We start from the raw sequence: 14497 nt of genomic DNA, 5'->3' as shown, positions 1-14497 counted from the left end.
TGAGGCATTAATAGATGCAGCTGTAAGTGAAAAGAGTGATCCGGGCAGAGAGCGTAACATTTCCTTGTGCACTGAACAAACACTGAAAAACAGTCAAGGATTCCATCTTATCAGAAAAAAACTGACGTGCGGTGTATGTCATGTAGCCCCATGCCGCTGTTCCACATGTTCTGCAACTGTCCACAGGGCGGCGCCGTTTCCACACTTTCGTAATCAGAATGCTAAACTGTGTATCCTCGGTGCACGGACAGAACGTTGCTCGGTTTTTCAAATGGTTTCAACTTAGCTCAACTATTTCCTTCGCATTTTTAACCGTTTAGTTTTCTTATGAAACAGTGGTAAATAACGTCAGTCATTGTATTTGTTCGTCATCATTGAGCGGTTTATTTTTTCCTTTACTATCAGCCCGTTATGTGCCCTCCTAATGGCTTTATCAGAGCTGGATGTCGAGGTCTGTCCCAAACTGAAGCAAGCCAGCCAAATGTTTTCAATGGATGATTCTCTGAATTGCAGACCATCTACCAAGTGCTTGAAAGACAGGCTTCTTTTTAGGTCTCCCCAACAGGTATATAGCAACAGCTTACTGCCGCCAGTAGACTCGATTGCATAGTCAGCTTTAGGTCAGCCCCTTCCCCTTGATAATGTGGCTTACTGTTTCATTTTATTTTCCTGCTTCTTATTTAGTGTATTTCCTCCCTATCCTTTGCTTGTTTTCCCTCCAGAGAATCTCTTCTTCATAGTGTTGTGAATGGAGGATTTGCCTCCTTCTACAGCTTGCATTCAGGGAATTCCTTTTTTTAAAATGTATATTTCAGCACTCTATGGGAGTGCATGTGTTTGCTCTCTCCTTCGTGTGCTGTTTCCCCTGTCAAATACTTGTCCCAATGCATGCTCACTGTTGTTCCCTCTTGCCCAACAGGGACTGTTGCCTCCCCACCCAAAGTGTTTCATTCTGACAAGGTTGAGCCCTCCCTGGTTTTCAGGGACCAGGATGAGACCCAATTGTGTAACATACCACTAATAGAGAGGCAGCAGCTGTTTCTTCACAAGGGGGCAGGAGCGTTGCCCCTACTCGCTTCTAGAAGCACATGAAAAAATAAAATGGCAATTAAATGATTTCATTGCCATTTTATTTTTACTGACGTGCGCACTGCAGTGCCCCCAAACAAAGCAACATGTGGGACATGTCCTCTGCTGCAGATTGGCAACATGGAGGACTGGAGCAGTGGCTGGTTGGATGATCCAAAGTGCGCATGTCAGTATGGCCGGCTGTCTTGCAACGGCCAGCCTGAAATGCGCACTTTGAAGCTCTCCATCCCCAGCCATCTTAGACATGTCGGTGGAGAGCCTGCCCAGGCCTCAAGGGCCTGAAGGAGTGTCCGGACAAACCGCTTTATCCAATCCCGGTGCTTCTCTAATGCTGGTTAATAGCACGAGAGTAGCATCTGGATATGTTAGGGGATCTGCACAACGGACTGCAGTTTCGGAACACCGAGGTGGATGTGCAGCAGTGGGTGAGTATCATTTATTTTAATGTTATTTATTTTAAATGCTAGGGTAGTTTAATTTGGGGCTTGTTTTCTTATGGGCTTTTGGAGGGAAGAGGTGTTTTATTACAAGTTTTTGGAGGGAGGGAGTGTTTTATTTCGTTTTTTTTTTTTGGAAGCAGTGAGGCACTTCGCTCACCCCACTACTTTCAAAGGTTACCAGCCGCCCCTGCAGAGAGGGGATGGGTCTCAAAAAACAAGAAGACTAATCCACATAGGGGTCCATTTCCCTAACATTTAGATTCCTTTTGGGTTGTAGTATACTTGTTGCCAGTGCTTAATTGGAGCTAGCGTTTCCCGGTGGGGAGCACGCACACTTATTTTTAGGGGATTAGCACTTATTTCCCCCATCAGATGTTTACTGAGAATAAGGCAGGGAAAAACACACAGGTCTCAAAGGCAGAGGAAGAGAAAGACAGCAAGGCCATCACAAAAGGAGAAACTAGGAACCAGTGAGAGGGAGAACAAGCACTTGCAATGCAATGGATCTCAGGTTTGCTTCCTGTGGGAGGGAACTCAGCACACAAAGGAGGGCCATTTCACAAAATGCACCAATAAAAATGAAGCATTTAAAACAAGTACAACAAATAACGAACAGCAAGAGTGGGCATGGTTAAAAGCCCACACAGATATTACAACAGGCCACAGCGCTTGTGTGCTTGACCCTAAAAAGGGGTAGGGAGTGTCTGTTAGTGGATTAAAGACTACCAGTCTTGGTATTCAGCACACTGACATTTTATTCGATGGGCCGCCGGCTTTTGAGCAGAGCTTCAGATACCAGCACTCTTTCTTTAACAAATTAACCACTGATTGTTGTACATTCAATGTATTAAGGGAGCTAGGATCCTAGATCTCTAACAAATAAAAACCTCTCTTACCTTCCTCCCCCATCTCTGGGTTTTGAAAAGTGCAATGGACTAGGAGTCGGTGTTTCACAGGAGGCTTCCAAAACAGACACCCCTTTCACATGCCTTAGAAAAAGCACAGTGACTTTTTGGGACCCTTAATCTGCAACTTTCTATCGGGCCACAGGAGAACGAGAAGGTCCTCCTAGCTTATAAGCAGTAGAACAGTACTCATGAATCGCAGAACAAAATACAGTACTGTGGGGGCAAGCCCACATTATGTTTCTCCCTGAAAAGCTCTTGTGCCAGTGTTAACAGAGAAAGAAATCTGAACCCACCAACACAGAATTCAATACAACACTATGAGAGATGTGTGTTACTTGGGAAGAAAAGTGGATGGATCATGGCTTCACCACTTGTTTGACTTGTGTGATCCTGGGCAACTTGCTAACAGTATCCTGATAGACTGCTTTGAAATAGCCATACAAATTGCAGTGTTAACTGAAATACGAATGGTGGAAATATATCAACAGTAAAGGGAAAGAGTGTGTGGGAGACACAAGGGAGGGAGAAGAGGTGAATGAGTTAGGAACTCGTGCTGGTGAATTTTAGGAATACTGTTCTTGATGTCAACCATTTGACGTCTTCTTAATTCATGGCACTATCTGATATACTGCTGCACATAGCCCCAGATTTAGCCATACCAGATCTGGGGGCTCCTGCTTCTCTGTTTTGGCTTCTAGAAAGTGGAACTTACTCCCTCTGTATCTATGTTGCACCAGCAGAGAGACTCAGTTTCGGAAACTCCTTAAAACAAGACTATTTGCCAAGAATTAATGGGATTTAGTGACTGGATTAGATGTCTTCAGGATAGCGCCAGGACACTCCTAGGAGTAGCCATTGCGCTGTAAAAATCCATTCATTCATTCATTTGTTCACATGTGGCAGTATTCAAAGAAAGGTTATTCTCAGTTCCACCAGTTCATCTTTTTACTGACTGAGAAACTGCATAAAAACAGTTCAAACACTTCCAAATGCATGGTTAGTTTTTGTGTGTGCAGCTGTATTGTTTTGATGATAAAAACCTCCCTATGCAGAGCACAATCCCTCTCATGCTCCCATCGGGGTCCAGTGCAGGAAGCATACAGTGAAACAACACAGGGGTCCAGTGCAGGAAGTACGCAGCGAAACAACACAGGGGTCCAGTGCAGGAAGCACGCAGCAAAACACAGGGGTCCAGTGCAGGAAGCACGCAGCAAAACAACACGAGGGTCCAGTGCAGGAAGTATGCAGTAAAACAACACAGGGGTCCTGTGCAGGAAGCATGCAGCGAAACAACACTGGGGTCCAGTGCAAGAAGTATGCAGCAAAACAACACAGGGGTCCAGTGCAGGAAGCATGCAGCAAAACAAGCGGGAAGAGCCTGAGTTTTAGTCTATGCAAATAGGAAGCAATAAATGAAAATATTTACTTAAGCAGTGCTGAGCAAACAAATATCAGCCAGGAACAAAAATCGCCCATACTAGCCGACACTTTGATTTTTGAACATTAGTCGATAGAATCCACTTCCCCTTATTTGTTATAACTATTAGCCCAACTTTTTTTTTTTATTTAAATCTGGTCACATTTTAAGTGTTGGTTCACAGTGGGCTAAGAAGTGGGAAAAAACAACAAGCATTTGCAATACAATAGGTCTTGCATTTATGAGAGTTAGGGCTATTGGAGTTATAAATGACAATGCCTTTTACCTATGTGTTTTGGTTTGGAGTGTAGTGGATGTATGCCAGGTGCCACAGCAACCCTGCCAGGCCTGTTGCTGCAGGAGAGAGGACACAACAAGGCTGCCATCTTGGGAGCGTTTTTCCCTCATTCCTACAGACTGGCTGTGATACCCTAGAGACGCAACCCTTAAGTGTTTATCATAAGTTTTATAGCACCAAACAAGCCACACAGAGGCAACTTAGTGGCAGCTAACCCGAAGATTGAGGGGTCAAAAGAGTTAGGATCAAAGAAAAGAATGCAGCCATAAATCTCTGTATGTTAAACTTTTAAATGAATTATTCCTCTACATTAGCAATATCAGCCTAACTTTTAAAAACATCGACTGTATACAAAGAGAATAACAGGAGAGACAGCTTAACTGAATAGGAGGCTTTAAATGTGTGCAGATTGGTGAACAGAGCTTCAGTGTTAGATGGGCTGTCAGGATAGGGTCCAGAGGTGCAACATCTATGACCTTGGGTCAGTGTTTTAAATGGAAATACAGAAGGGCTGGTACTCTGTATTCATGTAAAGCACTGCCTTGAGATAACAGCCTCATGACAGCCCTCCGCTCAAGACTGGACTCTGTAGAACAGATATGTGTACCTGAATCTCCTGGGCCGTGACAGTGCCTTTTTGGTGCATACATTTGTGCAGTGGCTGATGGATTTGAAGTGAGAATTATCTATGTTGGGGTGGTTACTCAAAATTTGAAGTCTTGGCCTAGTTTTCGTCCTGTAATACACTGCTCGTCTCATGGTGGCACCCGGGTGCTAGCTTGTTTGCATTACAGGGTTAGGAAAATGGCTGCCTCTCCTAACTGAAGTCTATTTGAAGAGGCCCAATTGACATCCAAAGGCCAGATTGTTTTTGCTATCAAGCAAGAGGCCGTGAAGTGCTTGGTTCTGGAGTCACAACTCCTTTTCCAACATTTTGGAGACAACACCTTTCACCATCTTTTTGCCTAGAAGTAACCTATGTGCTTGGTTGGTGACCCTCTGGAGGTTATCAAGAGCATGTGCTATCGCCTAGTGTTAAGCTCTACTCAAGCCAGTTGGTTAATGCACCCACTGCAGAGGTCTTGACAGAATGAGAATGACACAGATTACAATCCTGACATAGCTTTTTCACCTCTTCCTCTCTGCAAGGTGGATGCAATGAGTTATAGCATTTTTTGTTAAGAATGGCACCTGCTTTGCAGTGCTATGAAATGGCAGAACCTGTATTACCAAGTGCTATGTAAAAAAAAAACAAAAAAACGAGTTATTCCCAGACTGCCCCAACACGCACCAGACAAAGAAACCAAGAGGAGAGGATGTGGCGTAATGGCCACAGCTTTTGACTTTGGAGCTGAGGAACACGGTTCGAGTCTCGACGCTGGCTCAACATCCTGTTATTCTGGGCAAATCACTTAATCTCCCCTTGCTACCCAAAATGAATGTGTTCTTGTGTAATGTAGCCAGTGCTCATGTAAAGAGCTGTAATACCTTTGTATCAAGTTCGCACTAACTGAACTTTATTTGAAGAAGCCCAATTTATATCCGAGGGCTAGATGTTTTTTGCTATCAAGCTTGGGGCCGTGACATGCTTGGGTCGGGAGTCACAACTCCTTTTCCACCATTTTGGAGACAACACCTTTCACCATCTTGTTGCCTACAACTAAACCATGTGCTTGTTTGGTGACCCTCGAAGTTTATCAAGAGCATGTGCTACCATTAAATGTTAAGCTCTACTCAAGTCAGTTGGTTAATGCACCCACTCCAGAGGTTTTGACAGAGTGAGAATGTCACAAATTACAATCCTGACATGGCCTTTTCAGCTCTTCATCTCTACAAGGTAGATGCAAGTGAATTACAGTGATTTTGTTACGAATGGTAACTGCTTTGCAGGGCTATGAAATGACAGAACCTGTATTACCAAACGCTATATAAAAAACTAGTTATTCCCAGACTGCACCAACACACACCAGACAAAGAACCATAGGGGAGAGGATGTGGCATAAGGGCCGGAGCTGCCGATTTTGGAGCCGGGGAACACGGTTCGAGTCTCGATGCCGGTTCAACATCCTGTGATTCTGGCCACATCACTTAATCTCCCCTTGCTTCAAAAATGAATGTGTTCTTGTGTAATGTAGCCAGTGCTCATGTAAAGAGCTGTAATACCTTTGTATAGAGTTTGTGCTATATAAAACTGCAAAAAAAAGTGCTCCACTACCTTTGTGTTGAGTTCACGCTACATAAAACTGCAAAAAAAAAAAAAAAAAAAGACCCCACAGACATCGCAAAGAAACAGCAAGATTCCCAAAAACAAGGAAGAGTAAGAAACACCATATCGCAATGAGCGTGAAGCGGTGAGGAAAAAGAGAAAATAGTGCGCCACATTAAGATTCATGCCCAATTGCGTAATAATCCATGTAGGAGGGTCAGTCTCCAAGGCGGTAACAAAACAGCCACTAGACGGGACAAACGTAAAGCATTTACCAACTACATCAAGGAATTTTTGAAAGGCAGGCCCAGGAACGAATGAAAGTGATTGGTGTCAGACGAGCGTGGTTAAAGCCCACAGAATAGATTACAACATGTCAAGAAGAGCAGCACTAGCGCGCTGCTATGCTCGTCCTAAAAACGATGCTATGTGTGTTTGTGGGGGTGACATTTCGATAGATAACACATTTTTTCTATATCTCCAGTGGCCACTGAACTCTGCTTCGACCAAATATTCGATTGGATACAATAAATAGCACCTACTCCTCTGACTAATTGGGAATCAGGGTCTAAAACTGTAGTGCTGTAGTGTCAAAGAAACTTCACTAGTTACTCTCTGAAACCTACCCCGAGCCCCTGTGGCATGTGTGACTCCTTCAGCCACAATCATTCGGAACGTGGCAGTGAATGATGCTAGGGTTTGCTAGACAGGATCATGTCTCCCCAGCCCTTAGCACATGTTGTTGGCTGCCTGTACTGTTGCCAGTGGAATTTTTGTAAATTAATGTGCCTGGTCCACAAAGCTTGAAAAGCACTCTGATAAGCAGCCATTTGTATTTTCTTGCTCTACTTGGTAGTACCCTCAAAGACAAGAGGTTTTAAAGCATTGGCAAAGTGGGCCCTGGCCAGGGCCTCGGCCTTTCAGGGACCCTTCTCATGGATCCAGGTCTGTTCTGAAGGGTTTAAATATAGTTTTCCTTTAATTACGTTTTAATGTGGGGGATGTATGGAAGTCTATTACAGAAATTTTGCAGAGAAATGTTTGATTTTTAATACCATGCAACATCCATAAAAATAGTTTATTTTGCATCAACACAGGATTTCTCATGTGAGAAATAGGGGAGGGGGTAACAAAGATTTTTTGAAACAATATTAGTGAGCAGATGCTGCATTATAATATTGAAAACACATGCAACTTTACCTGAATATTAAACGTGAACTTACTTAGAATTGGGACTTGTGTGCATCACTGACCTGGCCAAAGAGGACATGAAAGAACTGAACTGGAACATAGATTCAAAGCTGTTATGAGCAGGGAACCCCCAAAATACGTTTTGCCCAGGACTCCCAAATGCTTAAGATCTCCATGCCTCAATGGGCTCCCCTACAAATAGCAATTATGTAAACCAGTTTGGGGAGGCCTTTTCGGCAGTGGTACCTGCTTAAATTCTACAGGATCTAAAATCCTGGCTGTACTCATTTTTGTGTTTTAGGAGGATGGTAAATGATTTGTGATTAACTCACAAGAGTCAAGATTCCACTGGTATTTGTTTGTGCTTTACAAATAGGTTCCCAAAATATAAAAAGTTCTGGCTTTTTAACCAATAGCACTTAGCATGCTGGGAATGTTTGAGCGCATACTTAAGAGTCTTAAAGCAACAGTACAAGACCGCTAGTGCAAAAACACCAAATGGTGAACTACGTCAACACCCAAAAAATAAGAGAAGAGAGACTACTATACAAGGGGAGAGTTCGGGACCCAAACACTAGATGGCAGAATAATGCATAGCACGTGAACCCAGAAAAGATTCAAGCTGCTAAGCACATTATTGGCTACAAAGCCATAACTGTGTGAAGGGGTAACACACTAAGTAAAGTTATTATGCAGCCATTCTTATTTCATTTTAAACGTATCTGCTGGGGGGATATAACCGCTTATTAGCCAAGCTGGGGCCCAGACTGCCCTCTCGGTTCAGTTTTCCCAAGAGGGTTGTGAGTACAAAGAATCGATTGACCACTTCTGATCCATGAGGTTAAGTTGAGAATTTGCTTTTGCGTAGTAAAGCAGGTTTAAAAAGGGTCACCGGCCCTGGCAAAAATAATGCGCCTGATGCATGAAATAGGAGTAACAGTTTGGTACTGCACATTGTACAACAGTAACAACTTTCCTTCTGACCCACAGCAGCCAGCACCCCCCCGCCCCCACACACACTCCAAAGATGCAAGGACATATTATTTATTCCAATAAACATGGTATAAAAAGGGAATCGGAAGAGAGGCATTATTTTTTTATTTATCATGAAATAAAATAAATGATGCCTGTGGTGTTTTGTAGGCATGCACACACTTCCTCACACATCTGAAATCTTTCAATATCTAACCACCACCTTATTTGCTTATCCCATGTTGTTCCTAAAGGCATGAACTCACTCAAATAATTACACCTAACTCCTCTTAACTTAATCCACTCCTAGAAACTGGAGGAAATGCTTCATAGCACAAGACGAACCCAATAACCAACAAATTCTTAGCAATAATTAATAATCACGGGTAATCACTAAGGATGAGTTACCGAATAGAGTGCTACATACCATGAAGAGCTTCAACTCCTCAGGGCTACTAAGCGCTATATAAATGCAATTAAATACATGTGTCCACCAACAAAGTGACACTGATGCTGCTACATCATTGTGCCTTTTTTGTTTTTCTTTTTCTTTTGGCCTTGCTGCACAGTGTCTTGTGTGCGGTCGATATTGTCGCCAAAAAGCAGCGGAAAAGCCAATGTGTCCCAAAACGGTGACCTACTGGCTTTGCCAATGCTTATTAATTAAGTTATAGGGCGATCGAAATAAGACTATTCATCCTATTCCTACATGGGCTGTGAAGAGGCGGACATGGGAACTGCTCCTCCATCCAAGTGCCACTGTGGAATATCAAGTACTCACCCAAGTGGTGGACAAGTTGACCCGTGGCAGCATTTCGCTGCTACCTTCCTAAGTAAGCAAGTAAGCAATCCAAAATATGCCAGCAAACAGACCTGAGGCACAGAGCAAAATGCTGATCTGCCAAAGATCACATTTGCTAAAGAAAATGAGCTGGGATTAGATCCCCAGACTCCTGATTCCACATCTGCAAATTTAGCCAACAGCCAAATCCCTCTTCGAATTAATAAGTGTCCCTTCACTACAACCCACCTAAGTCGCGAAGAGCCATGACTTGTGGTTATGTGGGTACATGGGAGTATGAACAGGCAGAGGAGGAGGGCTGTGGATGCTGGAAGCTTTTTGTTCTATGTGAATGATGTTCAAATGCCTTCCTATCCATGCCCCAACGCCCTCTGTTAGCCACCCCAGGTTAACGTGACAAAAGCCTCGTCAATTTTAAATAAAAAGCTGGCCATATTTAATTAAATAGGTACTCGTATTAAATAGGCTGGCGTGCTATACAAGGGAGAAAAGACTGCTGGAACGAAGAACATTTGTAACAAAGGTAACCTATGTTGGGACCACTAGAAGGGGCGAATCACGCTTATGGCTGATGTATCTGGGAGGTAATGGAAGAAGAGAGACAAAGATGGTGTACTAAGTGTAACTCAGTGGCGTAACAAAGGCCCCCGCAGCCTCCAGCACAATGCCCTGACCTGAGAGCTTCTGGGTGAGTTTGGATGAGGTCCCTCCATGTACTATGCAGGGGGGGCCTTAAGTTTTGTTACGCCACTGGCATAACTCATTACGCTAACCTGGCCAAAGGAGCTTGAAAAATGGTAGCCATGCCAAAAGGACCAACTTTGGCCTTTTGTGATTGCTAGCACGAGTACAAATGGCAAAAACATGGATGCTGGTCCTCAAATCTGGAGCACCTTGGTTCCATCACTGAGCATGTAGCAAAGGTAGAGATTCTTTGGACAAATGATGAGTCAAAACATGTCTTCAACCAAGAACTGGGACCTCTAGAGCCAAGCGAGTGCCTGAAGTGGGGAAGGCGGACAAGTCCTCTCTAATCCTGTACCCCGCTATTAACTGACCCTCTCCCAATTCTCATTACTTAGAACCCTCAATGCAAGAACATATGCACAGTCCTTAATCCAGGAGCCCGACCAAAGGCACTGCACTGCTATGTCGTAGACACCCTAACCAGCAGCAGACACCATATACCTTTCATGACGTGTACCTAGTTACAAAAGACACTGGTTTTGGAGAACAACGCATGTTCATTGACTCTACAGATAACACCAAATATAAATAAACAATTAATCCATACATAAGTAATATAACTAAACCTATTGAAATGAACATTTAAGGATTGATGGAACAAACATGAAAAACCTGTAACAAACTCACGATAACTACTCAAATGTATTAAAATGTGCTGTCGATGCCAGGCTCAGTCAACCCATGTGTGCATGAGATGTTTACGCTACAGAACAGATCTGTCTAAGCAGTGTCAACGAGGTGAGGCAGACAGACACATTTCTGGTGGCAGAGATCACCACTGCTGTTAAAGGCACCGCAAAAAAATCCAAAAGCTCCCCAAGACTTATAAAACAGTTCTTACTCACTCTCTACAAAGCAGGTAAAAGTTGCAGGGAAATTGCAGGTTTACCAAACAGTCTGCGCAACCTGGGCAGGATCTTGTCTGACGTGCACGGGGGTCTTCCTCTTCGGATTGTCCTGGTCACATATTCCCGCCACCTTCAACACCGGTCGCGCCCTGCACCGTAACAGGTCACAGAAAATACCAGGAGCATCTCTCGTGAAACGTCAAAAGTACCAGAAGGATTCCATGGCCAATTTCCAAATTTCCAAAGAGGAAGCACTGGGATCAAAAGAACCAGGTGAAAAGTACTTCCCATAACAAAAGATATGTTACATCTCTGCCAGAAGTAATATCAAGGATGGAAAGCGAGCGGTCTACGGTCGCTGAGCTGGGTGGCGACCGTGGTAACACTGGAGCAGTCGCGATATGGAACAGGGCATTGTCCATTTCTGGCAGCAGTCAAGGGGTGGACTCTGTGTGGTCAGACGCACGAGACGTGGATTACACACTGCACCACAATTAGCCCTTCCCCAAGACGGTGCAGGAGCCAATCAGCTGTTCTGCGGCCAGTCTGGTCGCCGCTGCTATTCCGAGTCAGGAAAGAGTGAGGAAATGATGTTTGATGGAGATAAAGTCAACGCCAATGTTCTGAAATGAATGGAATGGAAAAACATCTTTTTAGCAAGAAATGCTTTGCAGGCCCTCTGTTTTCTTGAGGCAGTGTTCAGATAGAACTTGGTGTTTACAGTGTGGCACCCTTGGACAACTCACTCTGTGGATCTGGGAGTGGTTGGAAAGGCTTGTCAAAATAACATTTAGCCAACAATGGACAATATTAGGGTCCTGCACAAACTCAGCAGCTGACACGTTGTTGGTAGAAGTCAAGGGCTGGAAGTCGTCAGGCCTTGCATTGTTGTGTGTCACAGATCCCAAGGGGATCCAGATAAAATGGTGCACTTGGTCCGGGTCAGCCTCGCCACGTGTGGCCCGGCAAGCACCGGAGGCGGTGTGAACCCTGCAAATGTTCTGCAAGGCTCCCTGCACCCCTCATCGCCTAGGAAGGCCCACTGAATATTAATTCTGATTCATGAATAGCGACGGCAGCCAATATTGTACGGTACTGAGCCGCACCACAAATTAAGCAGCAGCAACGTACGGCCAAGTTCTCTGAAAGCTGATAGGCTTTCCTGGTCACTGCCCTGGGGCAGGATAATTTATCATTCTTCTGTCAAACAGCATTTTAGATAGCACTTTGGGAAAGAGATAGAACAAGGCTAAATGGATGCAATGACCTCATCTGTAAAAGTAAACTAACAAAGTGAGCGCTTGCTACGAGTTTCTAAGCACTGCCACTGTTCTCTGCAAATTAACCAGCGAAGGGGGAAGCGTTACCATGGACCACGCTTTGTGCTTCTGCAATCAAGTAAAGGGGTTAATCTTAAAGGATTGTGCGCACATAAATGCAACATGCGCAAGACATAGCAGCTGCCCTAAATGATAAACGCGGATTCACAGAGTCAATATTCGATTATTTCTATCACTGCAAACGGCACCTACCAAAGCAGAAAATCAGCCAGTTGGACACATTTTCTGGTTGAGTAAGTGTGGGTTGGTCTTTGCAAAAACTAAATGTCCCCACTGGAGGGATCACTGACAAAAAAGTAACTTTGGGGATATTAACAATCATTGGCAATATCGTCCCCTCACTTACCACAGTTCTAAACTTACTTCTACCTAGTGTGAGTGACGCAAAGTGTGGGAATGTGCCCAAAGCATCATCAGCGATTTGTTTGAAATGGGGATATGTTTTACGCGCGAAAAAACAGAAAAAATGTGCAACTGCATGATCCTGGTCGCCACTCTGGGTCTGGCTAAATGTGTCCCTTCAATGAGCCATATACTGGAGCAGTACTTTTAATCCTGGCTGTTGCTGTTGTATCTTTAATTTGTGGTGACACAACAGATATAAGAGTGTGATAGCTGGATCTGACTGTATGTGTGCTTCAACCAAAAAACGTTCAGAAGGTTTGAAACAAATTACAAGTACGAGTCAGCAGATGTCGCGGAACAAGCTTTGGGCAGAACCAGGGCTTTAGGCTGCTATACATACAGAAGAAATAGGAAGACATGCTTGCAGTGTCTTCAAGGTGGCTCTCAGCAAAAAATGTGGTTTATGTATAGGATTGTTGCAGTTTTGGCTACAGAGAGCAGAATGTTATGCCATAAAGAATCAAGATTTCAACACCACTTGCAAATGAGAAACTGAATACCTCTCAGTTCAGTAATGAAGTTGCTCCTCTTTCACGGGAGGCGAGTGCTGTGCACAGTAACTGCAGGTTAGCTGGAGGAGTTTTCACTGCCCACCTAACTTGCTTAAAAAGCAAAAGCTAGGCTAAGCAGATTTTATGATTTCTACCAGTCCTCCTGACTGGCAACTAGTTGAAGCCCGTATTCCTGAATGCAGAGGTAATAGGAATCTGCGAGTCCTGATGAAGGCAGTCAACCCATTTGGTATAAAAATGTGGGCCAAAACATGTTGACCCAGAGATGGTAGGATGATAATGGCCTAGAGACCATCGGTGTTTTAATTTCATTTTAACCCTGTCAAAGAGAACCCGCAGATCTAATCAGACTGTTGGGTATTGCTTACAACAGTTTTAATCACAACCTTTCTTGATCCCTGCTATATCCTCTAGAGTGTTTGGACAAAATATCAAATCCAAGATATTGTGTGCACAAAATATTGTGTCAAGAATACTGAGGATAAGAATATGGTGAAAGTAAGTTTCTATGGGAAGGCAAAGTTTTACTATAATTAACTCCACATATGTATGTACCTTCACGATATATACATATATACATTTAAGGTATGTTGATGCAGAGTTAAGAATAGTAATTCTATACGTACCTTCTCTATATTTTGATCCTTGATACTTTTGACATGATATTCTATCCACGCCTATTTTTGACCTCGATATCCTGTCAGTGATCAATGAAGCATGTCAAACAAATGGGTGAGAGATTTGTTCACAAAGTGCACTCCCCCTTAGAAGGTAGTGACAATGCCTTAAGACCCTCATCAATCTATGAGTGTGGTTTATTGTAATTTTGAGGCCAATTAATGATCCATTCCTCTCTACTTCCCGTGGTGTGTCCATGAACCCATATTCTGTCCATAATGAGTCTTTTCGCAATTTTCGTTCTCTATCAATTCTTCAAAATTCTACAAATTTAAGAAGTACAATGTTTCTGTTATTGGTAAGTATTAACTTTCATGACCGTCTTTAATTCTCAAATTGTCTGGTAGGTATGGATTCTCCTGTTTATTCATTATAGGCTCTCAGCATTTCTCCTGATACTAACTTCTCAATATTCAGTGTTTATCATTTATAAATCCTCCTAATGGTATATACCTATTCAGTAGATTTTAGCATATTCTATCTGAGTCACATCATCTTTAGAAATGTCCAGCTTGTGACAATTTCATCAGTTTCTCCTGTGACAAATTGTCTATGTGTCTCCTGAATACCTTGCTCAGCATTATTTTACCAGATTTATGGTGCCCTTGACTTAAGATTTCTATTCATGTCCCTGATAACCTCCC

The 14497-nt window shown here is 43.4% G+C and overlaps 1 protein-coding gene across 5 annotated transcripts in view; it reads right to left on the bottom strand.

Annotated features, from left to right (window-relative positions):
* SHROOM4 (shroom family member 4) overlaps positions 1-14497 on the bottom strand; it is a 365241-nt gene that overhangs the window by 106632 nt on the left and 244112 nt on the right. Inside the window, exon 1 of one of the 5 annotated variants that reach the window (XM_069211863.1) lies at positions 10916-11259. The exons of the other annotated variants lie outside the window; for them this stretch is intronic. The gene's annotated coding sequence lies outside the window, so the exon portion shown is untranslated. Of the gene's footprint in view, positions 1-10915; positions 11260-14497 lie in introns of those variants that run through there. 5 annotated transcript variants of the gene reach the window in all.

Source organism: Pleurodeles waltl, chromosome 10 (genome assembly GCF_031143425.1).
Source record: "Pleurodeles waltl isolate 20211129_DDA chromosome 10, aPleWal1.hap1.20221129, whole genome shotgun sequence".
In the NCBI taxonomy this organism is placed as follows: Eukaryota; Metazoa; Chordata; class Amphibia; order Caudata; family Salamandridae; genus Pleurodeles; species Pleurodeles waltl.
Note: the sequence above shows the minus strand (reverse complement) of the source record. Positions and strands in the feature narration are given on the sequence as shown.